The sequence below is a fragment of the Coenobita brevimanus genome, chromosome 6 (genome assembly GCF_032717465.1).
Source record: "Coenobita brevimanus isolate Jiangsu-jjx chromosome 6, ASM3271746v2, whole genome shotgun sequence".
In the NCBI taxonomy this organism is placed as follows: Eukaryota; Metazoa; Arthropoda; class Malacostraca; order Decapoda; family Coenobitidae; genus Coenobita; species Coenobita brevimanus.
In genome coordinates, this window is record NC_136959.1 from 57,470,069 (window position 1) to 57,489,876 (window position 19,808).

Sequence of the window (19,808 nt, forward strand, 5' to 3'; positions counted from 1 at the left end):
TTAATTATGTTGATTACTGCGGCGGTGTCAAGCCTTATTGCTGGTCAAGGAGAGAGAGAGAGAGAGAGAGAGAGAGAGAGAGAGAGAGAGAATTTTTTTTTATAAAGTATTAAATACTGTATAATATTTTGAGAATAGATGGTAACATGTTGATGTTGTTTATTGTTGTTATTGCTTAACCTCAGTCTGCCTGACCGAGCAGACCTGTTGACCGCAGATAAGCAACAGCCTCAATGGGGTCGTTCCATAAGTTCATTACACCTTTGGTGTTGTGTTTGTCTTAGTTCACCATGTTGTGTGCAGTGATCCATATGTATTATGTTGACCTATTCTAAAAGAGTGACATGTATTATCTGTGATTCCAATTCCGAATCTAAGCAGGCACAAGAGGCGGCTTGTTGATATTCTATCATCCTAGCTAGGTGAACTGACCAGCTCTATTATTTTAAAGATATATCTGATGAGTGAATGTGGGGGGGTGGGGGGCTTGTCGCATAATGTTTCGATCGGGGTACTGTATTACCCTGCGCGTGAAGTATGCAGGTGTTTCTTCCTTACTGGTGCAGGAATGTCTGGAGGTGGGATGTTGTCGAAGAGGGCATGGCAATGTCTCTGTGGTGATTGTTTTATGTGTCTAGTTGTACTGGCTGACTGTTATGTAATGACAAGGGTGTGTGAGTTGGCACAGGCTGCCGCATAGAACTATGTGCCTCTCAGCCTCTCAGATTTGCATACTCTCGGTCAGGGAAGACTTTAATTTCAGAATATAAGCGAGCTGTGGGAGTGGTTTTGATGCCGCCAGTGATGATGCTTAGGGCTTTGTTCTGTATGGTCTGTACAGCATTATAATACTGTAGGTGTTAGATAGGATGGGGTCGCAAACCGGAGATGCGTAGGATATAACTGATCTAAACTACAGTATTGTTTGTAGGGTGACCTCAGTATTTCTTTTTGTTGACTGATGTTTGTCCCTGTAAGTTACTTGAGTGCGTCGAGGCTGGGAGTGCACTGCCCATTGTGTCTTGCATGTGGTCCTTGAAGGTGAGTCCAATGCCATACGTCACTCGAAGGAATCTAGTCGAGAGAGAGAGAGAGAGAATGTGTGTGTGTGTGTGTGTGTGTGTGTGTGTGTGTGTGTGTGTGTGTGTGTGTGTGTGTGTGTGGAACAGGTGCATTGTTACCGGTGATGTCAGGTGAGTAACTGTACTGTACTTGTGCTTGCTGCTGGTGATGAGTGTGGTGGTGGATTTGGATGGAGTGATCATCATCCTGTTGTCCTCGACCCACGTCTGAAGTGTATTGAGGCAGTCTTGTTCCAGCGAGCAGGCAGTATCTGTGATGTGGTGTAAAAGTTTTTAAGGGTAATGTCATCTGCATATGATGCAATATACGTTGGTGGTTTGGGTGGGTGTAGGTGTGTCATGTATGTACAGTGTAGGCTGAAAAGTGTGGGCTAAAGAACGGAACTCTGTGGAACTCCATCAGGAAAGTTTCGTGTTCATGATGGTTTGCCCTGGACTGTACCATACCGGGTAAGTAGTTTGCAAGTCAGCGCTTAGTGTTGTTCTCCTTGTTTGTATTGTAGATTATGGTGATCAATTTGCATCGAGGAATGGCATCAGAAGTTGTATTTTTGTTAGTATGTACAGTACGTTGTGCGGGATGCGTAAAAATAATGCCATCAGATGCGTGTTGTGTGAGGTTGATTAGCAAAATGTCTGTGGAGTGGAGTGCTGCAAAGCCGTGTTTTGAGGGAGCAAGGAAGACATGAGATGTGACTGTTAAGACTTGGGCGTTTGGTTATCTTGAATGAAGTGCAGAGCAGTGTTATGGGTTTTTACAAAGAACCAAAGGGTGTTTTGGGTCCGTTATTTATTTAAGCTTAGTGTTGGTAACAGTAGCTCCGTATGCATTCCAGGATGGGTAAAGAGTGAATATACACAGCCAGTGCCGGTTAAAGTACGGATCATGTGATTGTTATATATATATATATATATATATATATATATATATATATATATATATATATATATATATATATATATATATATATATAAATGAAATACCCAAAGATATGGAAAGATCGATGCTAGGAATCACTTTAAGAGACAGGAAGGAATCAGTTGGATTAGGAAGCGGACTGAAGTAGAAGACGCAATAGAGTAAATAAAAAAGAAGAAATGGCAGTGGGCGGGCCATATTTGAAGAAGTCGCGACATCAAATGGACAAGGTCAGCATCAGACTGGATAATAGCTTATTGAACAAAGATCAACAGCAAGACCAGCTACTAAGTGGTGTGACGATAATAAAACATTACATCAAGAAATACAGGGTCCCCCCCAAAAAAAAAAAAAAAAATGACAAATTCAATAAAGATCTTAGGATTCTGGAATGGAAAGAAATAGTACAAGACCGGGATAAGTGGAAACGTTTGAGAGAGGCCTAAGTCCTGCAGTGGAACGTTGTAAGCTGATTATATGTGGAAATAAGTCACTGATTTCAGTATATGACAGCAAAACTATATTTGCATTTGTAAATGGGACACCACCGGCACATTGGGAGGAGTGAGTTTGAGAATACATTAGAGATTTAGAATATGAGGGGAATGCAGAGATTAAGATATAAGGAGTGTAAACAAGGCTAACTGGAGGCCCTTATGCCATGTGACTACTGTCTGAGGAGTTCCCAGAAGAAACAATGCACCAGGGCTAGAAAGAGAAAGAAAATAAGCTACATTATATCACCCTCGTATATATCTTGAGATTCATAACGATATTTCAGTGTTATAAAGAAGCAGTTAACTTGACTGATTAGTAGAGGAAAACTACTTTTGTAAAGAAAACATACCGTAGCTATCCATTAAAAAATATGTAGAGTTGTTAATCCTGCATATAGCATATCTGTAATCAGTTCCCGATGAGGTAATGGTGGGTGGCTGGGTGGGAGACAAAAAAGAAAGGAAACGTTTGCTCCTTCACTAAAAATCCAGGAAGTAATTGCCCCTTTGGCCCCTCTCCTCCACTTCCGGCACCCATGTACTCCCGTATATTGCGAGGACCAAATGGAAGAATGTATGATGGAATACGAGGGGAATGAAGCTATTAGGATGTGAGGAGTGCATTTCTAAACAAGGATAACTGGAGGCCCTTCTGCCATGTGATAGTAAGTAATTAGGCTATATGTATATTACCTTTGTAATTATTTCGAGATTTTTGATCACATAAAGAGTGGCTACCCAAAAAACTAACATGCCGTCCTCATTTATGTCAGCTAGACATTGATGTAATCTTGTTTTTATGAAAAATTACATAATGTAGAGTAGGTATTCAAATTTCCTGTTAGTGCTGCATATCATATCTGTAATGAGTTCACGATGAGATATGTGAGGGGGACGCAACCTCCCCTCCAGTTTGTTTCCCAACTAAAAATTCAGTGGGATTGCTGCCGCCCCCCTCCACGTCGGCGCCCTTGGATGCTAGTTTCATGTATCCAGATATGGGGAATGCTACAATGTGCATATGAGTAGTTGCTGATATTTGTGAGTGCATGTAAAAGCTGAGAAAGGAAAAACCAACAGCAGTGAGAATATTTTTATTATTATTATTGTTGTTGGTGATGGTGGTAATGTTCTTGTTGTTGTTATTATCATTATTATTATTATTATTGTTATTATTATTATTATTGTTATTATTATTATTATTATTATTATTATTATTATTATTATTATTACTATAAATGATTTTTAATCGCTTCAGTCCAATGATGTAATTACTGGCGATTATAATAAATGATTCCTGTAGTATCCTCTTTCAGTTCCTCCAGATTTGTCCTTAACTGAAGATCAGTCGATCGTTACCAAGAACAAAAAAAAAAAAAAAATGCATCATGAATATGCATCTAGTGAATGATGAAGTGAAAGAGAGAGAGATTGTCCAGGTGCTTGAGGATGCAAAAGTAGATATATGTGGATTGACTGAAACTAAATGGAAAGGTGAAAGGATGAGAGAATGGGAATACGGTGTAGGTATATGTGCGGGAGTCAGTGAGAATGAGAGGGCAAGAGAGGGAGTATGTCTGATGATAAGCAAGAAGTGGAAGGAGAATATAAGAGAGTATGGAACAGTGGGTGCAAGGATTGTATGGGTGAGGATGAAAGTAGGTATACAAGCATGGGCGATTGTATGTGTGTATGCTCCAACCGAGGATCGGGTGGCAAGAGTGAAAGATGAGTTTTGGGCGAGAGTAGAACCATGTATGGACAAGTTTGAGAGGAGCGAGAGAGTGCTGTTGATTGGAGACATGAATGGCAAAGTTGGGAATGTACGAGTGGATGGAGTGGTTGGTCAGTGGGGTGTGCCAGCTGAAGTAGATGGGAATGGTAGTGCTTTGGTGGACATCTGTGCTGGTAAGGGGTTGGCAATAGCCAACACCTACTTTCGTCATAAGATGATCCACCGGTATACATGGAGAGTAATGAGGAGGATGGATGGTGAACTTGTTGAACGAAAGGCAATGATAGACTACGTGTGTGTGGATGAGTGAATGAGAAGACAAGTGTTGGATGCAAGGGTGTGGAGAGGGTGGGGGAATGGAGTCTCGGACCATCACTTAGTGATGGCCAAGGTAGAGCTGCAAAGAAAGTGGTTGAGGAGACGAAGGGGAAGACAGGAGGAAGCAGCTCCTGTGAGAAGAGTGGAGAAATTGCAAGATAGTGAGAAAAGGACAGAGTATAAGAGCATAGTGGAAGAAAGATTGGGAAGGTATGAGCTAGAGCAGATGGAAGGGGTGGAAGACGTATGTAAGATATTCACGGAAGAGATAAGCACAGCGTGTGAGGCGGTTTGTGGAGTGAGGAGGAGATGCAAGGGTGTGCAAGGGACAGCATGGTGGAATGATGAGGTGAAACGAGCTGTGGAACAAAAGAAGAAGGCATATGGTGAATGGTTGGCGAGTAGAGGTAGGGGAGAAGATGAGAGAGAGAAGAGAGAGGTATATGTGAGCAGAAGGGAGGTTAAGAGACTGGTGAAGGAGAGTAAGAAGAAAGTGGATGAAGAGTTTGGGAGGAATCTGAGTGTGAAATGGAGGGAGAGTAAGAAATTGTTTTGGAAGGAGGTAAAGAAAGTAAGGCAGTGTGAAAGGGGAAATAGTAGGGGAGTGAAAGATAGGAATAATAGATTGTTGGTGGAGAAGAGAGAGAAATTGAGGAGATGGAAGGAGCACTTTGAGGATTTGTTGAATGTAGAGAGTGAGAGCAGTGTGAGTATAAGTGGTTGGGGAATGGCTGGGAGAAGAAATGAGAGGAGGGAGGAAGAGATCAGTAGGTCGGAAGTAGTGGAAGCGATGAAGAAGATTAAGCTGGGAAAGGCCCCAGGAATTGATGGAGTGTGTGGTGAAATGCTTAGGTATGGGGGTGAGATTGTTGTGGAATGGATATGGAAGTTGTGTAGATTGGCTTGGGAAGAGGGAAGGGTTCCAGAGGACTGGAAATCAGGTATAATTGTTCCTCTGTACAAAGGAAAAGGGGAGAGAGAAGTATGTGGTAACCATAGGGGTATTTGCCTTCTTAGTGTGACTGGTAAAATATATGGTAGAATACTCATTGATAGGGTTAGGCATATGACAGAGGAGCTAGTTGGAGAAGAACAAGGGGGATTTAGGAAGGGAAAAGGGTGTGTAGATCAGATATTTGTTCTCAGATGTTTAGTGGAGAAGTATCTAGAGAAGGGAAGGAAAGTGTATACTGCCTTCATGGACTTGGAGAAAGCTTATGACAGAATAGATAGGCAAGGTATGTGGAAGGTATTAAGAATATATGGGGTGGAGGGGAAATTGTTGAGTGCTGTGAAGAGTATGTACGAGGGAGCTAGGGTTACGGTGCGAGTGGATGGTGAGCTGAGTGAGTTCTTTGATCTCAATGTGGGACTGAAACAGGGGTGTGTGATGTCTCCATGGCTGTTTAATATATATATGGATGGGGTTGTAAAGGAAGTGCAAGGTAGGGCAGTGGATGTGGGGGTGGCCCTAATGAATGAGGGTGAGATTTGGAAGCTTCCGGTGTTGCTGTTTGCTGATGATACAGTATTGTTGAGTGAAGATGAATGGGAGTTGCAAGGTTTGGTGAATGAATTTGGGACAGTGTGTAGGAGGAGGAAACAGAAAGTTAATGTAAACAAAAGTAAAGTTATGGTGTTTGAGAGGAATGAAGTCACAGAGTGTGCAGTGAGGTTGGATGGTGAGGATATGGAGAATGTGAGTGCATTCAAGTACTTGGGTAGTTGTGATGAGTAAGGATGGAACTTTGGGGGATGAAGTACGTGAAAGGGTACAGCAGGGAAGAAAGGTTGTTGGTACACTGAAAGCAGTGATGAGAAATAGGGAGGTGAGTATGGAAGTTAAGAAGGCATTGCATGATGGTATTGTGATCCCTACCCTGACGTATGGAAGCGAGGCGTGGACCTTGCAAGAGGGGAACAAGTCAAGAGTGAGAGCAGTGGAAATGAGTTACTTGAGAGGAGCATGTGGAGTGATGTGGAGGGACAGGTTGACGAATGAAGAAGTGAAGGAACGTTGTGGGGTAGATGTGGATGTGGTTGAAAAGATTAGGAGAAATACACTGAGGTGGTTTGGACATGTGGAGAGAATGGAGAATGAAAGACTGACTAAGAGGGTGTATGTAGGTGAGGTGGAGGGAGGGAGAGGGAGGGGTAGACCGAGGATGAGGTGGAGGGATGGAGTTGAGAGGTATATGAGGGAGGAGGGGGTGAGTTGGGGGGAGGGGAGTCAAATGGTGGGTGACAGAGTGACTTGGAGGCGTTTTGTCTGCGGCCACCCTTTGCGGGATTAGGGCGTCGGGCTATAGATAGATAGATATACTGATTTTCCAGATGCTTCTTTGGGACCATGAACAGGCAAGAATGTAGCTAGCAGGGCTTGGCTACACAAGGAAGCTTGACCCCTTCTAGTATGTAGTAATTCAGATTTATTTTTTGCCGGAAGAACAAATGACGGGAAGAATTCGCACTGTTTTCCCTTTGCCCTTCCTGCAAAAACAAATATGAATTACAAAGAGTATTTAGGAGTATTTTAGCGACATGCTCTTGGCCTCTTACACTCAGCACAAGCCTGCTTATTTGATGAAAACTGGGATAATACGTAAATTTACATATTTCAACGAAAGTCATTTATAATAAAATCAGTGACAGTTTATTATTTTCCTGTGATACTATGCATACGAGTTGGTTTTCAACTTTACACAGTTTTCTTATATTTACAAATTATGCATCCCTGTAAAGGATATAAGGTAAAACTAAAAAGGCGGGAGAGGATGCCAAGGAGGAGGGGAGAGGGGAGTTCTTTAGCTTGGCCTAAAAGCACCATCACCCTACTTTTTGAATACTGATTTGTAACAACAGATTAACATCAGAAGGTAATGTTAGTCTTGAAGATATGCCGTGGAAATGGTGTAGTGTTGTGAAACTGTCACTGCCACTGAACTGTGTGAAATATGCTGTAAAAGAAGGAAACCTGAGCCAAGCTAGAGTAAAAACACACTAGTGGTGTGGCGGGGAGCGCGGTATCTCGGTGGTAGGGTGTCGGGCTCGTAATCGTGAGGTTGCGAGTTCGCGCCCCGCCCGGTGGCTGCTATGCTGGGGGGGGGGGGGGGTAACGCTATCCTGTAACCCTAGCACGGCTATTTGATCTGATGAAATCTAGCTCGGGGATTAATCCCCTATCTAGCGGTGTGGCGTATAACATACAGTTCCCGCATGTGGTGGGACGCAAAATTCTCATGCGAGATCATGCAGAGCTTCCACAGTACTGGGGGTCCCGGCCCCTCCCTCTGTCCCCTTCCCCGTAGCTAAACCACTGCAAATGCAGTACCTGTCTTCGTGTTAAAAAAAAAAAAAAAAAAGTACACAACTATACACGAAAAAGTTAGGGTGGAGTTGCCTTCGATCGTGTTACTAGTGGAAAAATATTGGTATAATATCCGAAAAAACGCTGGAAAAAAATCACTTGAAGCTAGTGATAGTTGCCTTTCCTTAGAAGTACAATTGAGGTAAATGCAATATTTCCAACATCCTAAAAAAACAAAGAGGTGCATTTTGTACGGACCTTCACTTGGAGGTGATGGTCTATACATACCCTTAGGCATCACCAAAATATTAAACAAGCACGCAGACTCATTAGTCAATGAAAAACGGAATGTAATTTCATGTTTGGCCATGTGGAGAGGATGGAGGGTGAAAGACTGACGAAGAGAGTGTATGTGAGTGAGGTGGAGGGGGGAAGAGGGAGGGAGAGGCCGAGGATGAGATGGAGGGATGGGGTGGAGAGGTATATGAGAGAGGGGGGTGTGAGTTGGGAGCAGGGCAGTGAAATGGCGGGGGACAGGGCGACTTGGAGGCGATTTGTTTGTGGCCACCCCAAACGGGATTGAGGCGTCTGGCAATAGATAGATAGATAGAATTCATGTTCCTAAGTCACAGTGAGTTGAGAAAGCGTGACGGGAAGTTTACTAAGTTGGCAAGAGTTTTGATGAGTCGTCTTGTAGGTGCTGGTAAAACCCTCACTGTTGCCTGTAATTACTCCCTATTCTGCAGTAGATGGGGAATACAAGTGTGTCCTTCCCACCCGACACTGCTGACCCTGAGATAAGTCTTTGTCCACAAGACATCGTCTTCATTGAAGAAGTTTCTTTTTTTTTTTCCTTCTCCCCCACCCCCTTAACTAATTAGGGGGTTTTATTGCACTACATTACCTATATTTACTGTTAGTATATATGTATCATGTTTTAACTACCAAGCAATCCTGGATCTTCTTGCAGCTAAACGAAGAAAATCATGAGAAAAGGTAGTGCGGAACGGTGTACCTTACGTGGGTGCAATGCAACGTTTATCAGTCTACCTATAGCCAGACGCCATAATCTCGTAAGGGTTGGCCACAAACAAATCGCCTCCATATCGCCTTGTCCCCTGCCATTTCGCTGACCTAACCCAAACTCAGCGCCAGAGAATGCCCAAACATACCCCCTCCCCCTCTCATATACCTCATTATTCCATCCCTCAATCTCATCCACCTTCTTACTCTCTGTCTCCTTCCCCCTCCCCACCTTACTCATATACATGCTTCTAATTATTTTCTCACTTTCCATCCTCTCCACATGGCCAAACCACCTCAGTGTATTTCTCCTGTTGCTTTCTGTCACATCCATATCCACACCATAACGTTCCTTCACGTCCTCATTTGTCAGTCTGGCTCTCCAAGATATTCACCGTAAGGTGTTTAGTTTCCAGAGAAAGGAAAGAAGTTGTATGCTGCCTTCATGGATTTCGAGAAAGCATAGGACAGAGGGGATAGAGAAGAAATATAAGAAATAAAAAAAAAATATGGAGAAATGAGAAGCTACTGAATGTTGTGAAGAGTATGTATGAGGGTGCCAGGGCTGCAGTGCGTGTGGATGGTGAACTGAATGACCTTCCCTATCTGAATGTTGGATTGCAGTAGGGATGTGTCATATCTCCATGGTTGTTCAATTTGTATATCGATGGAGTTATGAAAAAGATACAAGGCAGGGCAGTGGATGTTGGAGCGCCCCTAATGAGAGAGGGCAGCGTTTGGAAACTTCCTGTTCTATTGTTTGCAGGTGATACTGTATCGTCAAGTGAAGACGAAGAGGAACTGCAAGGCTTGGTGAATGATTATGGGAGAGATTGTAAGAAACGGAATCTAGAGCTGAATGTAGGGAAGAGCAAAGCTGTGATTTTCGAGAGAAATTAAGCCACTGACTACACAGTGAGACTGGATAGTGAGGGAATGGGTACTTGGGTACTGTGATGAGAATGAATGGAAGTTTGAGGGATGAAATGCTTGAAAGGGTACGGCAGGGAAGAAAGGTTGCTGGTTTATTAAACGCAGTGACAAGAAATAGAGAAGTGAGCACAGAAGCAATAAAGTCGTTGTATGGCATAATTGTAATTATCCATGATTGTAATCTCCGCTCCAACATATGGAAGTGAAGCTTGGACCTTGTTGTAAGGGCCCAAGCTAAGAGTTAGAGCTCAGTGGGGCAATGTAACCTACACTCCTAAATCATCATGTGCGAACAATAAATGAGAATTGATAGGAAGTAAATTACATTGCTACATTATAACCAATGCAACAACTCTGATACTCGGTTTTATTGTCTTATCGATATTCACCGTCCTTACGTGGTCCTTACCCACATCATCGCGTTCAAGAGTAGTTTAAAGACAAGAATAATGTAAATTTACTGACAAAATAGTTACACAGTATCAGTCTGATGGGAAAACAAAACCTCCCCCCCCACCCCGCAATGGCTCACGGGAAATAAGCCACGTAATAAGCTAATAAGGTAAATGCAATATCTGCAACATACCGAGAAAAAGGGGTGCGGTGCTAAGGTTACGTGCTTCAATTGCATCACTCATATATAGAGATTTTAACGTATTTGTACTTTTCATCATCCCACACGCGCCAAGGCGACTCCACTCTACACATGGTCGTGGGATTTGATTTTGGTCGTGGTGGTGATGGTTGAAATGATGCTTGTTATGGGAGTGGTGGTGGTGATGACTGTGGGGACTGTTTTTACAGTTGTGATGAGTGTTATGCTGGGTGTTTTTAGACCGACTTCTCATTCTAAAGACACCAGCGACTGAGCGGGGTCCTCTTTCTAGACCGGAAATAGAACACTTACAAAGGAACAGAGCATAAAAACTCGGCAAGATACCTTAACACATATATTGCCTTAGTCCAACTTCCTTACAATATACATACAATGGTACACTGAATGTGGATGGGGTATAGTGACAGGTCAGTTAATATTGGTACGATATATCACATGGGCACTGGTCTTACACCTGAGTTACTACACAAGCCAAGAAAGCTGTTGGGACCAAAAGCTCCTGGATCCCGTGCAAGAGTTTTTCCTAATGCAACATGTAAGGGAAAGCACTAGAAAAAGAGGACTCTATGTACCTTCAATGCTTGATCTCATATTTACTAGGCAAGAAAACGATATTGACAATTTTATATATCACCCTCCAATCGGCAAAAGCGACCATGCAGTACTAAATTGCAACTTCAGGATAGCATATGAGATAGTTAACAGCAATGAAAGTTACAAAATGAGCCTCAACTATAAAAAGAGAAACAATCATGACCTAAAGAAGTACTTCTTAGAAACTGATTGGGGAAAGGAGCTTAGAGGACAAGATTTAAATGCTATATATAAAAAATTGTGAACTTTATGAAATAGGAGTCCAGAAGTACATCCCAAAGCACAAAGAAGCAGAAAAGAAAATAAAGAAATGGTTCAATACAGAATGTAAAAAATCAAAAGAAAAAAGAGATTTGTTGTGGAATAGATACAGAAGACACAATAGTGAAAGGGCATATAATAATTACAAACAGGCAAGAAACGATTATACAAGAGTAAGGAGGGCAGCCCAAAAACTGTTTGAGGAGGATATCATAAATAAAAGTAGTTATCAACCGAAGCTATTTTACAGCTACATCAGAAGCAAAACCAAAGTAAAAGATAAAAAACAATCCATTACGGACGAGGGAATCGCCTATACACAAGAGAAGAATATTTGTGAAGCACTAAACAAGAAATTCCAATCAGTTTTTACAGAGGAAAAAAATTTTGAGAGGGATTATGTGGAACATGCATGCCCACACATACTACCTGTAATGATTATGAAGAAAGGAGAGATGTAGTGTATTTGAATGAGTGAGAGTGCGCATAGCGCGAGTCATCAAATCGCTTCGGCCTCCTAATTTCTCTAACTGTTCTAACTCTAGAAGCTTGGCGACCTGGAGATTCTTGGACAACTGTGGCGCTTCTTGGCATTACTGGTACTTGTTTGGCTAAATGCCCAGTCTCCCCTTTTGAGCTCTGATGAGATGGGGGTGTCCGTACCGGGGATTTTACCGGATTGACTGGCACTGGCACATGATCAGCAGTGTGCACAGGTGATGTCGCGCTTTCCTCTAGGTTTACATCCTTAGCACTTGTACATGATACACTTGACTCCCAGTATTTCTTTACAAATGACAAGTTTCTCTTCATCTGGGCCCCAGACTCGCTTCTAACTGTCACTTCCCCCCCCCCCTCCCTTTCTTGAAATAACCTTGTATGGCTCTGGACAGAAATTGGGAGCCAGTTTGTCTTTTCTTGTTTAACTAATACCCGGTCTCCGGGCTCGATGGCCCGCTCAATTGCATGTCTCCTTTCATCAGCATATGCTTTACCCTTCATCTTATTCAACCAATCCCTATCCCTAACTTCCTCATTAGACAATTCTTTACCAGACTGTAATTCTGGTAGTTTCGACCTCATCCCTCGCCCAAACATCAAAAGGTATGGGGTGGCTCCTGTAATCACCTTGGGTGTTGACCTGTATGCCATCAGGAATTTCAGAAGCTCCTGAAGCCAGTTTTTACCCTCTACCTGTGCTATCCGCAGGACTCATGATTGTAGGCTACGGTTCTGTCTCTCCACCTCTCCGTTTGCTTGTGGCCACAGAGGAGTAGTTTTCCTGTGTTCAATACCATTCTCTGCCAAAAAGACTTCAAACTCCTCTGATACAAATTGGGTACCATTGTCCGTCCTGAGTGAAAAAGGAATAACGAATCTCACAAAAATTGGTAATAGAGCTTCAATTACTTTTGAACTGGTTATGGATTTCATGATCACTACTTCAGAAAATCTACTGTAGTAGTCTACTGCCACAAGCAGATATTCTCCTGATGGTAAAGGCCCCAACAAGTCTGCACTACAATCCTGCCATGGTCCACTGGGAGGCATGTACCAATCGTAACATCGGTTCTGGTGCCGGATACTCACTTACTGCTTGACAGCCATGGCAAGTCTTGCACTTTCTCTCAACATCTGTATCAATCTTAGGCCACCACACTTTGCTTCGCAACCTATATTTCGTTTTTACTATGCCTTGGTGTCCTTCATGGGCTAGCTGAAGGACCCTACCCCTCAAATTTCGTGGTATTACAATCCTGTTCCCTCTTAGCAAGAGTTCACCATAAACACACAGTTCCTCTTTAATAGGAAAAAATGCAGTGGCTTTGTTAAACCTCCAGTCCCCAGTCCTGACACTGCTCTTCACCCTCTGTAACTCATCATCATTAACAGATTCTTGCTCAATTTCCCTTGCTGTTAAGGCAATAGGTACACTGTTTTCTGCCACGGCACGAACATAGTCATAAGTCTCCCCCTTATCCCTTTGTACCTTAGAATTCCGCCTGGATAAGACATCAGCAATGTTACTTGTGCCTGGTCGGTAGACCACAACAAAATCATATGCCTGCAATCTAAGTACCCACCTTTCGACTCGAGCTGATGGCTTTGACCTAGCTGAATATATGAACTCTAAAGGTTTGTGGTCAGTTTCCAGTTCAAACTTCCGGCCAAACACATAAAGGTTAAACCTCTCACATGCCCACACCAATGCCAAAGCCTCTCTCTCTGTCTGGCTATATCTGCGCTCGACGTCTGTCAAGCTCCTGGATGCATAAGATATCACCCTCCATGTACCACCCTGCAAGTGAATGAGAACTGCCCCCAGACCAGTTGGTGAGGCATCTGCCACAATCCTTGTTTTACAGTCCTGTTTGAAATAGGCGAGTACTTTTGCTGATGTTATGCATTCTTTTAAATGAGCAAAACTCCTCTGTTGTTCCTCGCCCGACTCAAATGTTACATTTTTACGGGTGAGTCTCTGAATGGGTTCAGCATACTGACGGTAAATTTGGTATAAATTTTGAAACAAACAGTACAAGTCCCATGAAAAATCTCACTTCACCAGCATTCTTCGGGGCTTCTGCATCCCTTATATCTCCAATTTTCTCTTCACTAGGTTTCACACCAGTCTGAGTGATCTCATGACCAAAAAACTTAAGTTTAGTAAGCCTGAATTCACGCTTTGGTGCATTAAGGGTGAGGCCAGCCTCGTCCAACTTGCTAAGGACTCCTAGTAGCCTATCATCATGTTCTTTTTCGTCTCTGCCATGAACAACGAGGTCATCAGCAATGTTGGCAACCCCTTTACAAGTCCTGATTACCCCCTGGATAATCTGCTGGTATTTCACGGGTGCGAACTGACCCCAAACATCAACCGCTTACATCAGCAAAAGTAATACAGGAGGAGCTAAGTAAATTAGACAAAGGAAAAGCAAATGGTCCTGATGAAATTTCATGTTGGGTACTACGTGAATGTGTAAAGGAGTTAAGTAAACCATTATTTTTTATTTTCAAGAAATCCTTGAGTCAAGGTAAACTACCCGATATTTGGAAGAAAGCAAACATTGTTCCCTTATTCAAGAAAGGGGATAGACAAAATCCACTCAACTACCGATCAGTATCACTAGCCAGTGTTGTGAGCAAGGTATTAGAAAAGCTTATAAGAAAAGCTTGGGTAAATCATCTAGAACACAATATGATAACAGAAAGACAGTTTGGAAGAAAAGGAAAATCATGTGTTACTAATCTGTTGCGCTACTATGACAGAGTAACAGACACATCACTGGAAAGAGAAGGATGGGTGGACAGCATGTATTTAGACTTCAAAAAAGCATTTGACACAGTACCACACCAAAGACTTTCATGGAAACTACCATCAAGGAGGAATTCGAGGCAAACTGTATTGTTGGATGCAAGATTTTCTCATAAGAAGAGAAATGAGAACAGTACTAGGGGAAATTGATCATCATGGAAAGAAGTGACTAGTGGAGTACCACAGGGCTCAGTGCTGGCACCAATCATGTTTTTAGTGTATATAAATGATATAGACAGTAACACTGGAAATGAAAGCTATCTAAATATGTTTGCAGATGATGCAAAAATACAAAGGAGAAGTACTAACACAGAGCTACAAGAAGAATGAGATAAACTTCATGAATGGAGTAATACATGGCAAATGGAATTCAATGTGGACAAGTGACATGTAATCAAGTTTGGTTTCATTCATTCATTGCCAGACGCCATGTAACCCAGACGGGGTGGCCAAGGGCTTAGAGTTAATTGTTTTACAGGGAGGGGCACTAATCCTCCACCAACCCCACTTGACACGTAGGGATGCCAACAGCATCTGGTGTTCCCAGGCGGTCACCCATCCAAGTGCTAACCAGACCCAACGTTGCTTAACTTCGCTGATCGGACGGGAAGCGGTGTACTCAACGTGGTATGGCCAATTCAAGTTTGATTAAAGTAAAAAAAGACCTGATTGGGATTATACGTTAGGAAATAAAACCCTACACACATCAGAAAGAGAGAAGGACCTAGGTGTGATTATCAATAACAGACTATCTCCGGCTGACCACATCAGTGAGAAGGTACGGAACATGTATACACTGTTTGTAAATATGAGAATAGTATTCACATACATCAATGAAGACATGCTAAGAAAGATAATAACATCATTCATCTGACCAACCCTGGAGTATGCATCAGTAGTCTGGAGTCCTCATCTCAAAAAACACATAGACAAGATTGAAAAAGTTCAAAGGGCTGCTACAAGATGGGTACCAAGCTTAAGGGATCTAAGCTACGAAGAAAGACTAAATAAACTGAATCTACCAACACTACAGGAGAGAAGGAAGAGGTGACATGATTATGCTATATAAAGGCATATCTGGGAAGGAGAAAATAGACATAAATGATTACTTAACTTATGGGGAAGCATCAGCAAGAGGACACTGCAAAAAAATGCATAAGAAGAGAGGTAATAAGGACGTAAGGAAATTTGGTTTCCCAAATAGAGCAATTGATCAGTGGAATGCACTACCGAATGAAATAGTGTGTACCAAAACAATTCACAATTTTAAGGATATGTACGATAAATATGGTTTAAGACACGGGACAGTACCAGCTTGACTCATACCTGTAAAGATACAATTAGGTAAGAACAAGAGAATATCACATAGATATGGTGACACTGTTCATACGCTCGGTCACTTTGGACTCTATGTGGTATATTGGTCTCTTGGTCATACACTAGTATATTACTCTGGTCCTAGGGTGCTTAGGCATTAACACAGCACTCTGGATGGGGTAGAGACACTTTCTGGGTGGTGTTTCGGTCTCACTGTTTCTGTACCACATACAGTCATTGTCACTATTAAGTCTCTAGCACGACACTGAGGTCTTGAGGCGTCGTCACTGGGCTGCTGAGGTCTGGGCTTAACCGAGGTGGTGCCCGGAGGTTGGAGGGAGCCCTACTGGGGAGCCCTCCTGCTGAAGGCACAGGACAGCTCTCTGGGGCGTTGCGGTCCGGGCGCGTGTCTGTTCTGGGGTGCAGGGAGGCCCTCTCCTGCTCGGGCCTCGACCTCGTGAGGGACCCCCGGGACTGGGGTCAAACAGTGTCAGGAGTCAGGCCTGCCTCTTCTTGTTCCTGACAGAGGGCTGACGGTGACTGGGGCCAGAGTGGTCCCGCCCTGGGGTCCGGGGGCTGGCCCTGGGAGGCCTGGGACTGCAGTCGCCTCTAGGTGGGGGGCGCCATCAGGGGTTGGCTGCGGCACCTTGCCCACAGGGCGTCCATCAGAATCCAGTCTTGTCCAGGGTCAGGCAGGAGGGCGTGAACCCTGCTTTCAGTGACAGAACCTTGCCACAACTCCTGGAATGGCAGCACCTCCAGGGAACCACACCTGGAGGAAGAGACAGAAGGGCGTCCCACGTAGCCGTGGGGTGGAGAGTGGGCTGTGCAAGGGACCTTCTCCACCGGGAGAACCCTTGGGACTGTGGACGAAGGGCGTACAGTGGCTGTCCCTTCCCCGATGCATACAGTGGCCATCATCGCAGTTCCACAGCCCCTTGGGGTAGCAGCAGAAGGACATACAGTGGCCATTCCTTCCCCGGCGAGTACAGTGGCCATTGCCATGGGGCTGCTCCCAAAGGAGGAAGAGGGAGATGTGGGACGTACAGTGGCCGTTCCTTCCCCAGCATGTACAGTGGCCATTGCTGCGGGTCTGCCTGCCCAATGGGAAGTAGGTGAGGGTTTCCTCCCTGACACGTACAGTGGCCGTTACCCCGGTGCTACTCCCGTAGGAGGAGGGACGTATAGCGGCCGTTACCGCGGTACTACTCCCGTAGGAGGAGGGACGTACAGTGGCCGTTACCACGGTGCTACTCCCGTAGGAGGAGGGATGTACAGTGGCGGTCCCCTCCCCGACGTGTACAGTGGCCGTCGTCGCGGTTCCACTCCTCCTTCCTTGGCCTGTTGGTGTGCGTACAGTGGCCGTCATACCGAGGCGGGCTCCAGATGTGGATGCAGCAGAAGGACGTACAGTGGCCGTTCCTTCTCCGATGCGTACAGTGGCCGCCGTTGCGGGGCTGCAGGGGCAAGGACCTGAGGTATGTACAGTGGCTGTTCCCTCCCCGTTACGTACAGTGGCCGTTACGGCGGTGCCGGTGGGACTGTATCTGGAACAGTCCCACCCCGATCCTGACGAGAGCTGGTCCGGCCGAGTAGTAGTTTCGCATTCCTGCGACTTCGTGGTTGGGCACGTTGAGGGGAAGAGGGACACAAGGTCGGGGCGCACCTGAGCCCGTCTCGCTCTGGGCCAGTGTCACTTTCACCTGGCCCACCTTGGTGTCCTCCTGGGATGGGGGTAGAGCTGCCGCTCCGTAGCGGGGTGGGGGGTCCGGCGCGGCGGTGGGAGCGCGCATCTTAATGAGGGATATGATTAAGCTTCACTTCTGAGAGAAATGGCTTGTGACTGAACTGCTTTGTAATCGTATTAATCTTAATAATACCGAAAGGCTTTGATGTAATTTAGCATATCGCCACCTCATGACTGCAGCATGTTTTTCGATCGTGACGCTCATTGTCATCTGACTTTTTTTGGCTTTTTTTTTTTCTCGCGGCAAATCGTCAAAATGGCATGCCACAATTATACTTGCAGTTTTTCAATTGTCATGAGGGGTTTGTGAACACGTCAGGCTCAGGAGCAAAATGTAAATCGTGATGAGCATTCGAATTTCCTTTAAAGACGTTCATTCAATTTCTCTGTTGGATGTGGTATATAGCCTTTTGTAGATACTTTGGACAGTATCGTTTCAAATATATGCAACAAACATGTTACTCAGCGTAATTTTTTTTTCTGGATAATTTAAAAACATACGCGGCGCCGGCGGGCTGCGCCATCGCCAGTGCATAATGAGCCGTAATGTACAGAGGCTGACGGTGAGGCCTTGTGCAGTAGAGGGAACGGTGAACCACCCACCAAAACACGAAGTGGATAAGGTAGGTAATTAAGGCGCGTTTTTGTGAGGCCTGAGGCTCAAGCCTGGCTTCGCTTTTTGGCTTAGGCCAAAGTGGCCCCGCAACAGTGTTGGCACCAAAAAATTTGGTAAATCTGAAGCTGAACGCCAAAAAATATGTAGAAATCTGTAGATCCTTGAAAGTGACCATTCCTTGGGTGGAAATGGAGAACTACCCCATTCAAATTTTCCATAGCCTTCCTGTTGAACCACCCAAATTTTTCCCGATCTACATGCCACATGTTAAAGATAGAATTTGGTCATAGTATAATAGCACCCCATAGCGGTTACGAAATAATATGGCAGGCAGTTTTTTTTTTTTTTACAGTGGACTTGTATAGCCAGTTGTTATACCAAATGGAACTGGGCCTGTCACACAACTTGAAAACAAAATTGTGGTTGCATGAATTTTGATGGGCCTTATGAGAAAGAAATGGATCCCCTTGGTTTCAAGTCAAATCAACCATCCAATCCGACTACACTTGGTCATAAGCTAAACTGGAAAAGGGGTGTATTATCTTTTCTGAGTGATGGCAAGTCGAATTCAGTCATTCATATTAACTCATTATCATAGAGGATCCACGCCTGAATTAGAGCAAATATAATGTATTTCCGGGTGAAATAATGCACTTCTTTGCATCCCCTGATATAAAAATGCAGCAGTTGTTTTACTTAGCAGCTCCCAGTGAAGGTGGTAGATTACACAGCATGTGAAATATTTTCTTAGTGTGGAACTTTAAAAACATTCTCAAAAGGCAGAAGTAATATTTAAAAGTTTCTTATCCACAAAGGAAGCAAAGTCTGTATATATATTGAATATGTCCTCCAAAATGAAAATTTGTAGATTAAGCCTCTTTATCAGCCAAAATCTGACAATCTGAAAATGTTTACAAAATCTGTAGATCTACAGAAAAATCTGTAACAGTGGCAAACACTACTCGAGCAGTACTGACGAATGTAAACAAACACCCTGCCCCTGGTCAGCTGACGACGCAAAGCAGCATGGCAGATATTGGAGAATCAGATATTTTCGATCTAAGCAGTAGTTCTTCCCTCCAGATGGGAACTTTTCCGTTGTTTGCAGAGACAGAAGAGTCTGCGACTGTTCTGTCCACTTTTGTAGAGGAATACATGAGCCAGATCACTGCGTTGTCGTCTTTAATGGCAACAGGCACTAGGTACATAAAGCAGCTGTATTAACCACTGGAAAGATGAAGGGCATTATATAAGGAAAGCTTTAAATTTACAAACTTGGGGTGCTTGTTGAGAACCCTAGGAACAAGGTACTCTCAGTGACAGTGTATGGGAAAGTAGACAGAACTCTTATTGATATTATGGTGTAGTGGTAGCAAGCTTAATAATAATGCTGGAGACAACACATTTGTGACCATCATGTTTGTAATGTGGTCAAAAAGTTATGTTGTTGACGGTAGGAAACAACTGGAATCGTGGACTGGTTAGGTTTTGATATTCGTAAGATCTAACACATATCAAAAGTTTGGTGAG

At 43.8% G+C, this 19,808-nt stretch overlaps 1 pseudogene; it reads right to left on the reverse strand.

Annotated features, from left to right (window-relative positions):
- Positions 1-15,120: 15,120 nt before the first annotated feature.
- LOC145402794 (5S ribosomal RNA) lies at positions 15,121-15,239 on the reverse strand (annotated as a pseudogene).
- Between the last annotated feature and the right edge of the window lie 4,569 nt (positions 15,240-19,808).